We start from the raw sequence: 16680 nt of genomic DNA on the forward strand, positions 1-16680 counted from the left end.
ATCAAAATGTGTTAACTTGAATTATTCGGCAAATTTTGAACCAAGAATAGTTTTCTTAACAAGTTTCCTTCTCAACAGCCCTAAATCTAGGCTTCCGCTGATAGCTTGTATAATAATTGCCCGAAAAATCAAACGAAATTAGCTTTTTTTTTTCTCTAGCAGTATACAAAACTTTGCTTTTCTGTTGGTTTGCATTGTTTTTATTACTCTCCTCAACAGTTGGCTCATGAGTCATGATGCAAAATTATGCCAAAGTAAGAAAAAAAGGCGAAGTTTTGTGTATAGCAGTGGACTGTGAATGGCCATATTAGGAGGCGGGGGTACGAGGATGCAATTGCCTTGATTACAACCATTATATATGGAAGCAACGTTGAATGGGGATTCGAATGGTACTACTCTTTTGTTATTATAGTCTGACATGATATGTGTGACACAGTAATTAAAGGTTTGTTGCAGCCAAGATGGACACATCATCTTTAAAACATCTTAGACGTCCTATCGCCTTAAAACAGGTGATAGTCCCCCATCTACTGTATTTTCTGGGTAGAGGCGAATCTCCAACATTTTATCGGGGGGGGGGCCAAGAGGGGTCCATACCCAGATAGTCAAGGGGCAGGGGATATACAGTAATTTTTTCTTCATATTATTGGGGGTCAACTGCCCCCCTTCCCCCTCAAAAAGAAACGACGCCTCTGCTTCTGGGAAACCTTTCCCAAAACAGAAAGATAGAAAATTCTTTAGTGAAAGGGTATGCAAAGATGCTATTGCATTTTTCCCGGAGACAAGGGGTATGACCAAGGCTTTTTCAAGAAGTTTGAGACTCCACCTTTTTAGCATTGTGATCTTGCGATCCCCCCATAAAACAGATAAAAACACCATTTGCCGCCCTCCCGACCTGCATATTATAAATAGCATAATTATATTTTATTATGAGAAGACTCCAAATAGTTTTATTAGCTACTCCTTGTTATGCACACCTATCCTTTTTATGATAGGAATTTGATTAATTAATATATAAAGCATGCACTCTTACATAAGCTTTTAATTTATTTTTTATTTTCTTTAACTTTTTTTTACTATGATTCTTTGTCTTTGGGATCGTGACCCTCAGGTTGCTTTGTGGTGCACGGTGCACCCCAAAGTGGTCAGGTTGCACGGTGCTTTTGACAAACGAATCTTGAAACAACCGCGTGCCCAGGGCGGAGAGAGCACAGTGACACCAATCCCCGAGAACCTGGGATTGGGGAAGCAAAGTGTATTTTCCATAGGGGATAATCTGTTGTTTTTTTTCAAATTTCTATGAAAATACAAAAAAAAATGTACTTCTCGATGCAAATAAATAAAAGTATTTTTCAAGTCTCAAGGGAGCAAAGAGCGACAAAAACAATATTGGGAATAATTACCTTGACCCTCCTCCTCCAATCTAAGCCACTGAGAGATTGATGGATTAAAGCCCTCATAAATAGTAAATCCGACTTACCATAAAATTTAACAACTGTTACAAAAGAAAAAAATTGAAGTCAATATACTAAAGAGACAGGACTAATCAAGCCAAATAGCTATATTTTTCCTTACATGTTGAAAAGGTATATGTTTAAATATGTTCCACCCGTGTTTTGGAAGAAGAAAGCTGAACATAACCATACCACTTACCCCTCTCTGACTACTCTTGCTTTAAATTTATATTTCACTCATGTTTTTTATTTATGTTGATTTATAATCGATGTCTTGCTAAAACTTTATTACTATTCGTCATTCCAAAAAAATTATGTAACAGGTATTTAAAATATGCGCTAAGGTGATAGATAAGGGAAATTTGCGGTATAAGATTGTAAACCATTTGAGAATAAGTATGATCGATCTTCTTAAGAATGACGACGAACCGGGAATTTTTCTTGCATTAAGCTTGCGAAGACAGCCAGGATAAATTAATCAGTCTTCGGCATTAACCTAATATTCAAATTTAAGAACTTTGGGAAGGAACGTGGTTCTACATTAGTTGAATCTCCGTTGCAAACGATAGTTTTTAGCCTTTTGTTATATGCATGGGTATTTTCAAGTATTATGGACTTCACTTTAGTGACAGCAGATTTTTTAAATATCATTGGAAGTGGTGACTTCGTAGAATTAGGAAGGCCCAAAGGCATGCCCTCTTACCCAATTCATTGCTCACAATTGCAGGTCACTGTAAACGAGTTTTTTTGCAGACCTGTAAAGATCATGTAAAAGTCCTCAAAAAATTGAACAGTGCGTAATATTGCACAGTTCACACCACGGGAGGAAATTCAGCAAAAAAAAAACCGATAATTTGAATTTCAATAGTTCGAAAACTAAATTGCAATTGATGTAGTGTCAACCTTGGAATGTAGACAACTTCGCAGATTTCAAAACAAAACTGAGAAAAAAAGGTGGCGCCAAATTGTCGAACAAATCTTGATTTGAACGTAAAACCCTAAGGTTCATGAGGTCACTTTTTAGTTATTAAGATTCACATGCCTGATAAGTTTTGTTTGACATTCACGCAATTTGTACTCACTTACCAAGAATTTAGGGTTAAATCAATAAAGCTGTGCTGTAACATAAAAAACAAATTACTTGTACCTAATACATGCATGAATTTATTATTGCTTTTTTTGTTGATAGGAAATATTCACTTCTAAGGAATAGACATGCAAGAGAATTCACAAATTTGTCTAAATAAGTCTTCCTCATATAAATGGTCTGGGAACCAACTTATAGTGTACTGACTACCTTGCTCTTATAAACTAGAATAACATAATTTTTAAATAACAAAAATAACTCAAAAGTATTTTAAATACTTTATTAACATAGATTAAAAATAACAAAATTAAATGCACAGGGAATCTCCTGTAAATTTCCCCATGCATTATGCTTCGGCAGTAGGGCTAAAACGCCTGTTGTTGGTTTATTATGTAGTTGTGTAGCTCAAGGCTGGTCAGTGGCGTCAATTCACAGAAATTAGGAGAGGGGGCAAAAACACATTTCCAAGATCTAGAGGGGGGGGGTAATTTTGCTGTTTTATCAATGAAAGTACCAATAGAAAGCTTTTTTAATGAAAATTCTGGCGTGAGATATTTTTCACAACCCCTGGGGATGATGATCCCCTCAATTGACATCATGGAGGCTGGTAGCCCAAAGAATCATTCTAATTTTATACCTGTTCTATGGCAAAACCTGTCTAAGCCTGGTTTCAATGAAATAGCTGAACAAAAATAAAATGTAATACTAAAAATATATAGTATATTCAAAGTATTATGCATTTTTACTGAATATGCCGCATACAGTATATATTGTATGTGATAAAAGTCAGTTTGTGATAAAAAAGGAAAAAAGAAAATACAGAAATGGCCTGGTGAGATGAAACAGCTAAAGGAGAATAAAAATACAATGCTAAACCAAAATTAAATATTCTAAGATTTTATTGAATACACCGTAAGGCCGTATCCAAGTAGGGTTAGGGGGTTGAACCCCACCCCCTCCCTCGAAATTTTCCTCCGACTCGTGAAAACGTAACAAAAATACATATACAAAAATTGTTGATGCGTCTAATTTTTTTGTATCCCCGAACAAAATTGCGCATACGGCCTTGATATATGGTGCAAAATATATGTCAGTTCTAATGTTAAAAGAAATATGTGATAAAAAAAGAAAATAAGAGATGCGTTCATAGTTTCCATGAAGCAACTGAACAAGAAAAAAAATATAACATTGAAAATATATATCGTATGACATGTGAAAGGTGTAACCATCCAGTCCTAGTTCCACCTGCACTTTATTCGACACGTCCTTAGTCAGTATCGATCGACAATCTCGAAAGTGCTTTTCAGTTTCTGGCTTTAAGGTAAAGGTCACTACACCGGCACTTTGAAATGTAGATAACTTCGAAAGGTTTCATCCCTATTTTGAACTGTTTTACTTTCGGCACTTTGAAGTGTTAATGCTTTTACTTAATATTTATTGCAAGCTACACTATGACGTAGTTGGACCGATGTGCAAAGAGGTCTTCCGTATCTTAAAAGGGTTTCATGTTCATTCAATCCATGATCAGTACAAAATTTCGACAGCTTAATTGAAATGATGGAAGTCAAACTCTGATAAATCCTTAATTCTGAAGGTATAGAATTACCACAAAGAATATTGCAAGATATCGAGAAATGCAATCTAGCATTATCTCTTTCCATTCAAGACAGTAGCACCTGTGTAGCCAGGGAAAGGGTTGTTTTCAAAGAGAGCATTAATGACCTTAACATGCTTGTGTCAAAATCCAGACAGAGGAAGGAAATTCCTTGTCAATCCCCTTAATTTAAAGGCCACTCATAATTTTTGTCATCTCTACACCATTAAATGATGCACAATTTCTAAAATTGTAACTATCTTACCTGCCATCCTATCCATTCTGTCTACAAATGCCTTTTAATTGCGGTGACCATAGACCTTGTATGAAGTCTGTGAAACATTTTTCATAAAAAAGTTTTTTCGACTAAAATTAAGGAACAAGATTAAAACTTAAAAGAATAGAGATTATTATGCGGGGGGGGGGGTAGCCGCTGTCACAGCCCCTGCTCTTTACGCAAAAATTTGACTTTTCAATCCAATTCTGTAAGAACAACTCTTGAAACACAAGGTCAGTTTAAATGGAATTAAAAGCTTGTTTAAAGCCCTAAAAAACATCAGCGAAACGAGTGAGGGTTGAAGCTTTTTTTTATTTAATTTACAGATGGACCAGAGAAATAGATGACTACAATATACCAGTCTGGTTTTGTAAAACTAAATGTTATTTGCCGTAAATAAAAATGTGAAAACAACAAAGAATTACTGACCGTTCTTCTTTGAAGCTCAGCTGTTGAATAAGATGAAGGACAAAAGTTGAAAGCAGTAATTGATAGTCAAATCGAGAATTTATAATGACAGTAACTTTTTTCTGAAAAACGTGAACAAACAGGCTAAATATAGGTGTTCACTTACTTAAAGCTGCCTAGATAAACGCTATACTTTGTTTAGACTGTATTCCTACTTTAAATGTTTATTTTCAAGTGTTGTAGCTTTATGGAGTTTTTCGTTTTGATCGTTTTTCCGTTAGGTTATTGAAAGAGATTACATTAAATTGTTCTAAAGGGCTATGAAAATCGTGAATCAAAGCAGGTACGGCGGATGGTAGTCATCTAAAAAAGTGGTCGAAAAGACGTCTTAATACAAAAAACTTGAAATTAAGGCTGGAATACAGTGAGGGATAGAAATAAAATTAAAGAAAAGAACAAAGGAGGCAAATCAGTAACAGAGATTGTATTGTATTGAAGGGGGGCTTAAATTAATTTAGAGGAAAAGATTGAGGAAATTGTTTATATTTTTTCCCTTGGCGAAGGGGTCTAATACCACCTCCTGACTGTGGTACCGAAGCAAGATAGAGGTGTAAAAAAAAAAAAAAATACTCATTAGAACCTTCCTGAAAATCGTATATTTGACTTAGGGCCATATCCAGGGGAGGGGTTCAGGATTTGAAACTTCCTAAAAAATGTTCAAATTGCAAAAACGTATTAAACTTGCATATAAACAAATTTTTTGATACGTTTTGTAATTTTTTTTTGTGAAAATTTTCCTCCCTGAAAAAATATCTCTTCCCGAACAAAAATCCTGGATACTCCCTTGATCGGATTTCGATAACTGATGCATAAAGTTTTAGTACTGGAAATTTTAGATTAACTTAACCCAAGGCGGAACAAAACGCTGCCCGTGGCTTCAAACAAAGAATGATGCAAAATTGAATTACTTGCATCCTAAATTGTTGCTCTGTTATCAAGTCAGTAACCGGTTAGTGTGACGAATTTTGCTCAAAATAATCAATTAAAATCACAAAAGCTTCGGTTACACGCCTGATTAGGGTTGATCACTACTGACGTATTTCGTTTTGTTTTGCTTTGCCATGTGAAGGAGTCAATAGCTCGTCCGATGATACCAAAAGATTGAAAATAGTATTATATTTTGTTAATGCTGACTCAGTTTTCGAAATTTGTTTAGCTTTGACATCTCTGGAACATGCGAGAGTAAAGTTCTTCGCTGCCAGGAACGGGAATTTCGCTCTTAAGGACTCAATATCCTAAGTGATCCCTGCAATGACCATAATTATTTCCAATAGACGGCCGACTAACATTGATTAAGGATATAAACCAATACTCATCAACCCTTTTTCCTTTGCGCAACCCTTAAAATAAACTCAATGTCTCAAGGAACCTTTAGGACGTCCGATTCCTCCACTTATTAAATAAAAAACAAAAACTTTTTGCTCAGCTGAAAGTAAGGAGCTACATTAAAACTTAAAACGAACAGAAATTATGCCGTATATGAAAAGGGCTGTTCGCTCCTCAACCACTCTTTAAACTATAGTTTGACTCTTTATCACAACTCTACTTTTTAAAACAATAAAAGACTTCAGCGGAAAGAGTGGGGCGTTGAGGAGCGGACAACCCTTTCCATATACGGAATAATTTCCGTTCGTTTTAGGTTTTAATGGCGCTCCTTACTTACAGTACAGTTAAAAACAAATTGTTTTTCTTTATTTAATTTCTGAACGTTTTTGAATTAATACTAGTTTTGAATTTTGTTTGCCGTACATGAATAATTAAAACGAATTTTGCACATTAATTTTACTTGTTTTAACTAATAATAACCTTATAATAACCTAAGTTTGATTTTTGTTCCAGTTATTTAAGAATGCGTCCTGAATCACAAAGTCTGTTCAGTTAGAACAATAACCTCTTTTATAAGTTAAAAAATGTTTAGCGTAAGACCGAGCTATTGAGGAGCGGCAACCCCCCTCATATTCATAGTGTTTTCTGTAGTACTTTCTTTAAAAGCTAAACGTAATATTTCCTGTTCGTTTTAAGTGTTATTTCTGACTTTCAGTTGAAAAAAAAAACTTGTTTATTTTTAATTTAATAACAAACGCAAGCCGAAGATACATAATATCTTTGGTTTGTTATCACATAAAAATCACAGTTACAAAGCTGTTTAATATAAATTTAAATGCTAAGATCGGCCAGAAAATAATATAAAACAAATTATTGCTTATATCAGTAATTATTTAACAAAATTCGAAATCTCAAAACAACTGCCAGAAAACATTTATTAAAATTATTTTCATTATTTATCCGATAGCTGAACGGCCGGGAGCTGCTCACAAATTAATAATTACTAATTAGCAGAGCTTTGATTTTGGTTTTTATGGCACTTGGTATTAACCAAGTGACATATAGCAATCGCAAATTCTGTCGGTCTGTCTGTCTGTCGGTCCCGGTTTTGCTACTTTAGGCACTTCCAGGTAAGCTAGGACGATGAAATTTGGCTGGCGTATCAGGGACCGGACCAGATTAAATTATAAATAGTCGTTTTCCCGATTGAACCATCTGGGGTGTGGGTGGGGGGGCTGTGTTAATTCGGAAAAATAGAAAAATTGAAGTATTTTTAACTTACGAACGGTTGATCAGATCTTAATGAAATTTGATGTTTGGAATGATATCGTGTCTTAGAGCTGTTCCTGACCGGATCTGTATACATGGGGGGGGGAACCTAAAATCTTGGAAAAGACTTAGAGTGGAGGGATCGGAATGAAACTTGGTGGGAAAAATAAAAACAAGTCCTAGATACATGATTGACATAACCGGAACGGATCTGCTCTCTTTGGGATAGTTGGGGGGGGGGGTTAATTCTGAAAAATTAGAAAAAATGAGGTATTTTTAACTTACGAACGGGTGATCGGATCTCAATGAAATTTGATATTTAGAAGGATATCGTGTCTCAAAGCTTTTATTTTAAATCCCGACCGGATCTGGTGACATGGGGGGGGGGATCGGGATGAAACTTGGTGGTAAAAATAAGCAGAACCCTTAGATACATGATTGATATAACTGGAACGGATCCGCTCTCTTTGGGGTAGCTGGGGGGGGGGTTAATTCTGAAAAATTAGAAAAAATGACGTATTTTTAACTTACGAACGGGTGATTGGATCTCAATGAAATTTGATATTTAGAAGGATATCGTGTCTCAAAGCTCTTATTTTAAATCCCGACCGGATCTGGTGACATTGGGTGGATCTTGGGGCGGGGAACCTAAAATCACGGAAAACGCTTAGATTGAAGGGATCGAGATGAAACTTGGTGGGAAAAATAAGCAGAAGTCTTAGATGCGTGATTTACATAATTTGAGGTAATTTTGACAATTGAAGTATTTGTAACTTACGAAGGGTAACCAGATCTTAATGAAATTTGATATTTAGAAGGATCTTGTGCTTTAAAGCTCTAATTTTAAATTCCGACCAGATCCTTTGACATTGGGGGGAGTTGGAGGGGGAAACCGGAATTCTTGGAAAACGTGAAAATTGGGGTATTTTTATCTTACGAATAGGTGATCGGATCTTAATGAAATTTGACATTTAGAAGGAATTCGTGTCTCAGAGCTCTTCTTTCAAATCCCGATCAGATCTTTTGACATTGGGGGGAGTTGGAAGGGGAAATCTTGGAAAACACTTGGAGTGGAGGAAGCGGGATGAAGCTTGGTGAATAGAATAAGCAAATGTCCTTGATACGTGATTGACGTAACTGTACTGGATTCGCTCTCTTTGGGGGAGTTGAGGGGAGGTTGGCGAGTTTGGTGCTTCTGGACGTGCTAGGACGATGAAAATTTGTAGGCGTGTCAGGGAGCTGCACAAACTGACTTGATAAAGTCGTTTTCCCAGATTCAACCATCTGGGGGGCTAAAGGGAGAGGAAAAATTAGAAAAAATTAGGTATTTATAACTTACGAGTGGGTGATCGGATCTTAATGAATTTTGATATTTAGAAGGACATCGTGACTCAGAGCTCTTATTTTAAGTCCTGACCGGCATTAAGCCTCTGATTTTCCTTTTAAATCAATCTATTGATTCTTAGAATTTTTTTAGAGCTCATACCATATGAGCTCTTGGCTCTTAGCTCTTCTTGCCTCGTCACAAGTGCCATATGAGCTATTAGCTCTTGTCAATGTTAATGGACTCTGATCAAAAAAAGATTCATATGTGTTCCAATAATTTGTAACAATATTTTTGGGCGAAAATATAGAGCGTTCGGGGAGAACGAAAGACACATGAGGCCTCCTTAGAGGAAGAGTATTGTATGGTCGGACTGAGGGAGGGCATGGGAAAAATGAATTAAAACAATCTGGTAGCAGATCTTTTAGATAACGGAAACGGAAAAGTATACATTGAAAAGCAAAAACTTGTCTAACCGGCATAATATTAAAATAACTGTAAAGACTCTAAGGTGGAAATTTACCAGGAAGAGGTTCTAACGAGGGGGAAAACTTCCTCATATACGTAATGTGAGGGGGATCGCCCTCTCGTCAATTCCTTGCTCTTTACGCTTAAGTTTAAATTTTGTTCCATTTCTTTAAGAATGACCCATGAATCACAAAGGCCGTTTAATTAGAATATATAGCTCTTTTGAAATTACTGAAAATACTTTAGCGTAAAGAGCCAGGTATTGACGAGGGGACAAACCCACTCATATACGTAATAATTTCTGTTCGTTTTAAGTTTTAGTATTACTCCTTACTTTCAGTTGAAAAACTTCTTTTTTTATTAATGTATGTATTGGTATCAAAATGCCGGTTTGTAGAGTTTCGTTTACTATCGAGTCGGGTCGTTCCTTACTTAACAGCTCTTTACCACGAACTGTTTGATCATAACTCATCCTTCTTCTACTCATCGTAGTCAATATGGTTTTGCCGTAGCTTGCAGTTTCTCAAAGAGTCCTCAAGGAGCCACTTTGACACTCTTGGGTTTCGGTAAAGCCAGGCTGAGAAACCTGGGTCTAGACTGAAAATCGTTGGCCATTGTTGCTGATTTTATTAGACATTCTTCCCTGAAGATAGACAGTAAATACAAAAAGGACTCAGTTCTAGTCAACTCAAGATCGAGTATAAAAATGAATAATATTATATTTTAATTAAACGCTCTGGGCGTCGAAAGGCACATCATAAGCTAAAAAGGGTGCCATGATATAAAAAAGGCACGGAACAACTGGGTTTTGACTACGCAACCTAGCTAACTGTGAGAGATGACTCATAGCTTCGCAATTAACCATAGCATTAGCAGTTTCTGAAAGGTAAAATGCGCATTTATTTGATAAATAATTGGGTGTCCTGCACCATCCCTAGATTTTGCATGTGTTTTTCTGATCCTATGGCATTTTAAATTCAAGAGAAAAATTCATCGTAATGATGCGTGGTATTCTACTATCACTTTAGAAAACTGTTGTATGTTTGAAAGTACCCCCATCCTCAAAAAGGGCAAAAAAGACGCTTCTCTGTGCAGTTCTTATCGCCCTATTACCATCTCATGTACTACTTTCAAGCTCTTTCAGTCTTTTTTGATAAGAGATATTGAGGAAAATTGTCCTGCCCCTCCTTGTCAATTTGGGTACCAGCGAGGCTTAGGTAGAGAGCATCCTCTCTTTCTTCTTATAAATGTGCTGAAGGATATTGAAGAAAGAGGTTATTTCTTGTTTTTGTGTGTACTCGATGTTGCAAGAGCTTTTGACTCGTGTATAGTTTCGCAGGTTTTGCTTGATGCCCTTTTGAAAGGTATAAACGAAAGAAAAAATACATAGAAGAAGAAAGACACACTAGGTGCGAAAACAAACACCTAAAAAACACAACAAATGCATCTGAACTACTGGGCCAGTACTGACGACTAAGGATGGTTCAGCTTCGTCAATCGGGACTATGTCTACATCATTTGAGCACTCATTACCATGGTTGCATTCTTACCAATTTTTCATTGAAAGGAAAAACTCTTTGGTAGACAAGCTATCTTACAGTGGAATTCGTTGTTTTTGGTTTGTTCAGTGTTGTCATTCACGTTATAGTTTAAATGGAAAGTTAACTATTTATGCCCGATGTTGTCCAATACGAAGCATAACAATATTGCTCATAATCGACTGTGCCAAAATGGTGTGTTATGCAGGATGAATAACACGTCCTTGATAAGCAGTGCTGCTTATACTTTTGTCATTTATTATTTTTCTCAAACAGTCAAGCTGGGCTTTTGAAGTTTCCAAAAGAAAATTTTACAAGTAAGCAGGGTTCTCATACGTTCCAAAACATATTGACTCACGGTTTGCAACCCCTTAGGAGCCCTCAAGCCTTTGAAGTCGATTTTCTCGAATTTAGTTTTTTCAGATACGACCGTTTTCTATAAGGATGAATTTGGCCAAAATGTATTAAACATTACTGATTTGAGACGGATGCTATTTTGGTCATAATTGCTCTTCATTTTGAGTAATTTATGTTCACCTGCATTTTACGAAACCAGAGCAAACATGTATTGCAAAAATTACCATTGACCCAATTCAGATCGGTTCAGTTCCATCAGCTGATTTTATGGATAGACTAATAAAATATTCAATCATTTTGTGTTCGTAAAATTGGTGAATTCGAGGCATGGGAAGCATTGAGTTAAACAATGGTAGGAAAAATAGATGAGGAAGTTGAGATCAACTTTAATCGGCGACACTGCATTATGATTACCCTAAGGGTATTTTCAGACTGAGTTTGCAAATAGTTTGTAGGCTATTGGGTGCACACTTCCCCCTTCCAGAATGTCGAGAGTTGCGCTAATTATAGGGATGAAGGGGCAAAAACACTCATGGGAGAGTATAAGTTTCGGTGGTCCCCTCAAAAAACATTAATTTTGTATCCACCTCTGAGCAGCAAAGTAAAAGTTAATATGCTGCAAAAACAATGACAGCAAAAAATGAAAAAAATCCTTATACGCTCATACTTGGAATATAACAAATGTAGTGAAGTGAATTTAAATAGTATTTAAATTTAAGGATTTTGAATGAAAGTGCGCAACGAAATATACTCAACCGAGCGCATAAAAAACAATACATTTTATGAACCAGAGAAGTGTAACAATTTCTTTCTCATTTATTTTTATTTATTTGGTTTAATGACAGGTAAAATTCAATCAATCAAAACTTCATAAAATTTCAAAACTCTTTAGCCGGCTTTTTGTCAACAGTGATTACACTTGTTAGTCTGCTTTTAGTAATTAGCTATATCTTTCTCATTTATGACTAGTAGGCTACAGTAGGCTTGGCAAACATTCAATATAACCTGGACTATTGACATTCAATTGGTTGTATTCATGTCAAAATACAACAAAATGAACACAAATAAAATCTAATTATAATATTTGCCGGTCAACAAAGCCGCCATCAAAATTCACAAGGAAGTAAAAAATTTGGTAGCATTGGTCTGTTTATTGCCTTAAAAAAAAACTACTGGTCATTGATATCGTAATTTATTGTTAGGTTACACAGCTCATAAAATTTAAACATTTCAAAAAACACGAAGGAAACCTAATGAGATATAGTATAGTTTAACTAAATGAGAGCTGCAATTAAACATAGAGTGTCAGCTTCGCCTAAATAACACAAATTGAGTGCAGCCTAATTTAAAGCATTAAAAATTCGGGCTGCCATACTCGGCTGAATCCAAAATTATTTTTTGGCACGTGGTGCCCAATGTCCTCTTGCGCTTGCTTACAGCAGCCTACTTAGTGGTGCCAATGGGAAGAGGGGGCAGCGGGGTATTTGTCCCCTCTCCTTATATTTTTGCCCTTCCCTGTTAGGTTTAGGAAAATACCTTTTTTCAGTATTTTCATTGGAAAGGACCTTTTTTTGGTATTTTCACAAAATAAAAGAAATCGGAAAAGAAACAAGATCGCTCCCCTAGATCTTGAAAAACACTTTTTGTCCCTTCCCCTACATTCATACGAATTTCCGGACTTATAAAATAAATGAAACCGATTGAATGATAATGTTCAAAGTTTGATGGATGTTTGCCAAGCCTAATATAGCCTACTTGGGCATATATTAGAAAGATGTAGCTAATGACTAAAAGCAGGCGACTCGTGTCACTTCTTTATTTCTAACCTATTGTCTAAAAAAAGCTAGGAAAAAACAGAAGGTTAACAGTAATTGTTTAAATACAATTTTCTGTTGGCCTTTGCTGAAAAAAAATATTTGCGCTTTACTGAAAAAAAAAATCCCAGTGGATTGTCAGTTTAATTGACATATACCAATATATATTCCGCTAAGTTTCGATAATTTTTATTTATGAAATCGAAAAAGGTGAAAATATTTAAAACGTATTTTGTTTTCAGTAAAGCGCAAATTATATTTGGGTCTTGAGAAGGTACGGGGGTTATCAGGAATCTCATGTAAATTTTCGCTTGTTTTGAGTTTGACTCGGCTGTTTGTTATAATTTTTGTTCGTTTTGAGTTTCATTATTTATTGATAGTCTTTCGTGGTAGTTTTACGCTTGGAAGATTATTTTACTTTATTTCTGCTGTTTTTTTGGCTTAATGGAGCTCCATATTTTTCTTTGAAAAACATGTTTTGTGGTAAAAGTTTTTAAATTCATTTCAGTTCGTTTTTTATTGACAGTCTTTTTCTTGGAAAAAAAAAAATCTTGGAGAAACATTTTCAACAATTTTTAATCCTGACACAAACAGTGTTTTTTAATTTAAACAAAACTTTATATCATTCCCAAAAGATTCTATCTATGCTCTATGACAACCTGGGTAAACTTAGACTCTTTTTATTTATTGTAAGAGCAGAAGTGGTAATAGTAGTTGCCCCAAAAGTTTCAGCTTAATACCCCAGTTGTTCTCAATATATTGCCGAGGTGTCTTGTTGGCAACCATAAACACAATTCCTTTTGATTTAGTTTTAAGAAACATTTAGTTTTAAAGCACAACTGGCCAATTGCATAATTGTGGGGGGGGGGGGGGTTTGAAATACCCAAGTCCCTAAGGACATAGTTGTTAGATCGTTCTACTATGCTGAACAAAATGGCTGTCTCAAAATTTTGACTGGGTGCGTTTAGAAAATGAATGGGCTTGAGAGAAGGGATGCTTGACCTTCAATCTCTTTTTACTCTTAAAATGGGCACCAGAACTTTTAATTTTGTTTCGAATTAGCTTCTTCAAAAGTTTCAATTATAATTCTAGCTATTATAGGTGGTGCTGCCTATGGTATTGCTTATTTTCCCTTTTGAAAATCTGTGTGCGTACAGTTTTTTTTTTAATTGAAACTCCTTCTAAACATTCCCTACAAGTTTCACGACCATATTAAGGGAATTGTTTGAAGTTAAAAATTTTTTAGGCGTACTGATTTCTTGAGACATCGTCTCAGATCAATATTTTCCTTCACATGCTGGGGAGTTAAGTGTGCTTCAAATTTTGACTTAGGGGGGGGGGAGGTAAGTCTGGATACATTATGTCTATCCAGGCTATCAAAATACTGTGTCTGCAACATTTTGAGAAATGTGGCAATATTTCGGCTTAGAAGATGCATTTAAATTTTTCAGGTTGGACGGGGGGGATTAAAGGACCTTCAAGTGTTGCATTGGGGGGATTTTTACTCTAATCCACCTAAAGGCTTTGCCCTATAAGTTGTTATGAGAATTAATCTATTCATATCTCAGTACTGAGGTAGATCAAAAGACACTAGGCTATCTGTAATAAAATATCTGTAACATTTGTTATATCTCGAGAACCTATAATATCTCGGGAATGGCCTGAGGTAATAAGTGGAAACTTTTGCAAGGGGGGGGGGGGCAAATGGATCTCAAACTTCGCTTTGGGGGAAGAAGGGGGACAAAAATTTTTTCTGTGTTCTATTTAAACTTCTTGCATTGTAAGCGTAAATCAGACCTATAATGTATTGAGTTAAGTAGTGAGTTAAATCATAAGATACTATGCGTTGCAAGGTATATCATATCAAAATATCGTGATCATATCAAAATATTGCTGTAAATATAATCAAAATTCCGTATATGCTTTATCCTTGGAACTGCTTTGGGAATAAATCTGAAACTTTCAGGGAGTGGTTGGGGAGGAGAGAAGTGGACCTCAAATTTGCAAGGGGGAATACGGGAAGGTACTAAAATTTTGGTCTCTACTTTGTCTAATTATTAATTGTTACAAAATGTTGACATAAATGATGATTTTTTGTTTGTTTTTATAGGCCAAGAAAGGACATTTACATAATTTTTTCAGGGGGAGCCGAATAAGCAATTTTGAAGCAAGAAAGGGTTAAAAATAATTTGTTGACAGAAGCTCTAATATTTCCTAACATTGCAAAAGTTAGCATATTTTGCATATCTTTAGTCTCCTAGAGTGACTGAGAGGGTGGCAAAGACCTCCCCTTTCTTTCACTTGAGTGTTCCTATTACCCGCTTCGGGAATATGCTTGATGGTCATGTGGTGAGGGGTGTCATCTTTAGGCCTCTTATTGATACTTTAAAAACATCATATTGACGTCAATGCTAAATTGAGCTATACAGGTCCTTTTTATAATGTTTTGTTCTCATTTGGATTTTAAAACTGATAACGTTTAGAGTTTTCCATAAAAATCTGCTTTTAAGAAAATTGGTTTAATATGGAAAAAGGAGGTAGTGCCCCCAAAGCGGAGTGATCTTAATCGAAACTTACCAAACATTTCAGTTAATATAGGCTAGAGTTCGATCTTTATTACAAAACCTTGATTACATTAGGGGAAAGCCTACGTCTTTTCTTCTTTGGGATTGTAAGAGACGAACCTTAAAGAATCAGGTTAATCTAACCAAGCCCAATATATGTATTGCAATATATGCAAGCAACTTATCTTGTTTTTCAATCTAACAGATTTTCCTTGTTATTAAAGCTAAGGGACGTTAAGTTTCAATCAGGCAGCTAACTAAGTCCGATATATGCATTGCAATATATGAAAGCGATAACAACCTACTATTATGATGTCATTCATCAATCTTGTACATCAAAATTCAGTTTTTCGTAAAAAATTGATAATACTATTTTTTTTTTTTTAGTTGCAAAAGTTTTTAACTACATCAATTTCCTTTAAAATGACCCATTAAATAGCTCCCTATGATGTTCCAGTGTCTCGCTATCTGAGTGGAACAGACGGTAACGAAATTCCGTTTATGCAGATATGGTAGTTCAAGCAACTTATCTTGTTTTTCAAGCCAATAGATTTTCCTCGTTATTCAAGCTAAGGGACGGTAAGTTTCCTGTGTAGGGATTTCAAAAAAGGCTAATCTACTAGTGTAATTCTTGTTATGATTAAAATATATTTTCAAGAGTTCTGGGTTATTGTATTTTTCAGTATTGGACGTGATCGTCTCTTACTAGGTTGCTAACTACCGCTGCAACCTGGATTTATAAATAACAATAAAATCTTGTTTTGTCACTGTCTCGCTAGCCTCTTTTGTAATTCTCAAACTATGTCAAACTCAAAGTTCATCAAACTTTGTCTAAGCTCATCAGTATAGTGTCCTTTGAGGGGGAATGAATGGAGATGCATACTTTAGAAGACTGAAGCAAGGGTTGGGGAGTTTTCTCTGAAGTGCTCCTACGAAGACAAATTAGAGTAAAAGACATACAGCGATTTTGGTGAGAGGGAGGAATTGGGAGGGATGGATTTTATGTAACATTTTTTAGATAGTTTCCTATGGTTATCTCATTAGTTGTCTCAGATTCTCACTCATGCTGGAATTTAGCCATATTTTACCAAAGTTATTGTTTTGTGGCAGGAAATGGAACTTTGTTATGGCATGATCTTT

The 16680-nt window shown here is 35.6% G+C and overlaps 1 protein-coding gene across 1 annotated transcript in view; it reads left to right on the forward strand.

Moving 5' to 3' along the window:
- LOC136038734 (uncharacterized) overlaps positions 1 to 16680 on the forward strand; it is a 74903-nt gene that overhangs the window by 783 nt on the left and 57440 nt on the right. The gene's annotated exons all lie outside the window — the stretch shown is intronic.

The sequence above is a fragment of the Artemia franciscana genome, chromosome 18, assembly GCF_032884065.1.
Source record: "Artemia franciscana chromosome 18, ASM3288406v1, whole genome shotgun sequence".
Classification (NCBI taxonomy): domain Eukaryota; kingdom Metazoa; phylum Arthropoda; class Branchiopoda; order Anostraca; family Artemiidae; genus Artemia; species Artemia franciscana.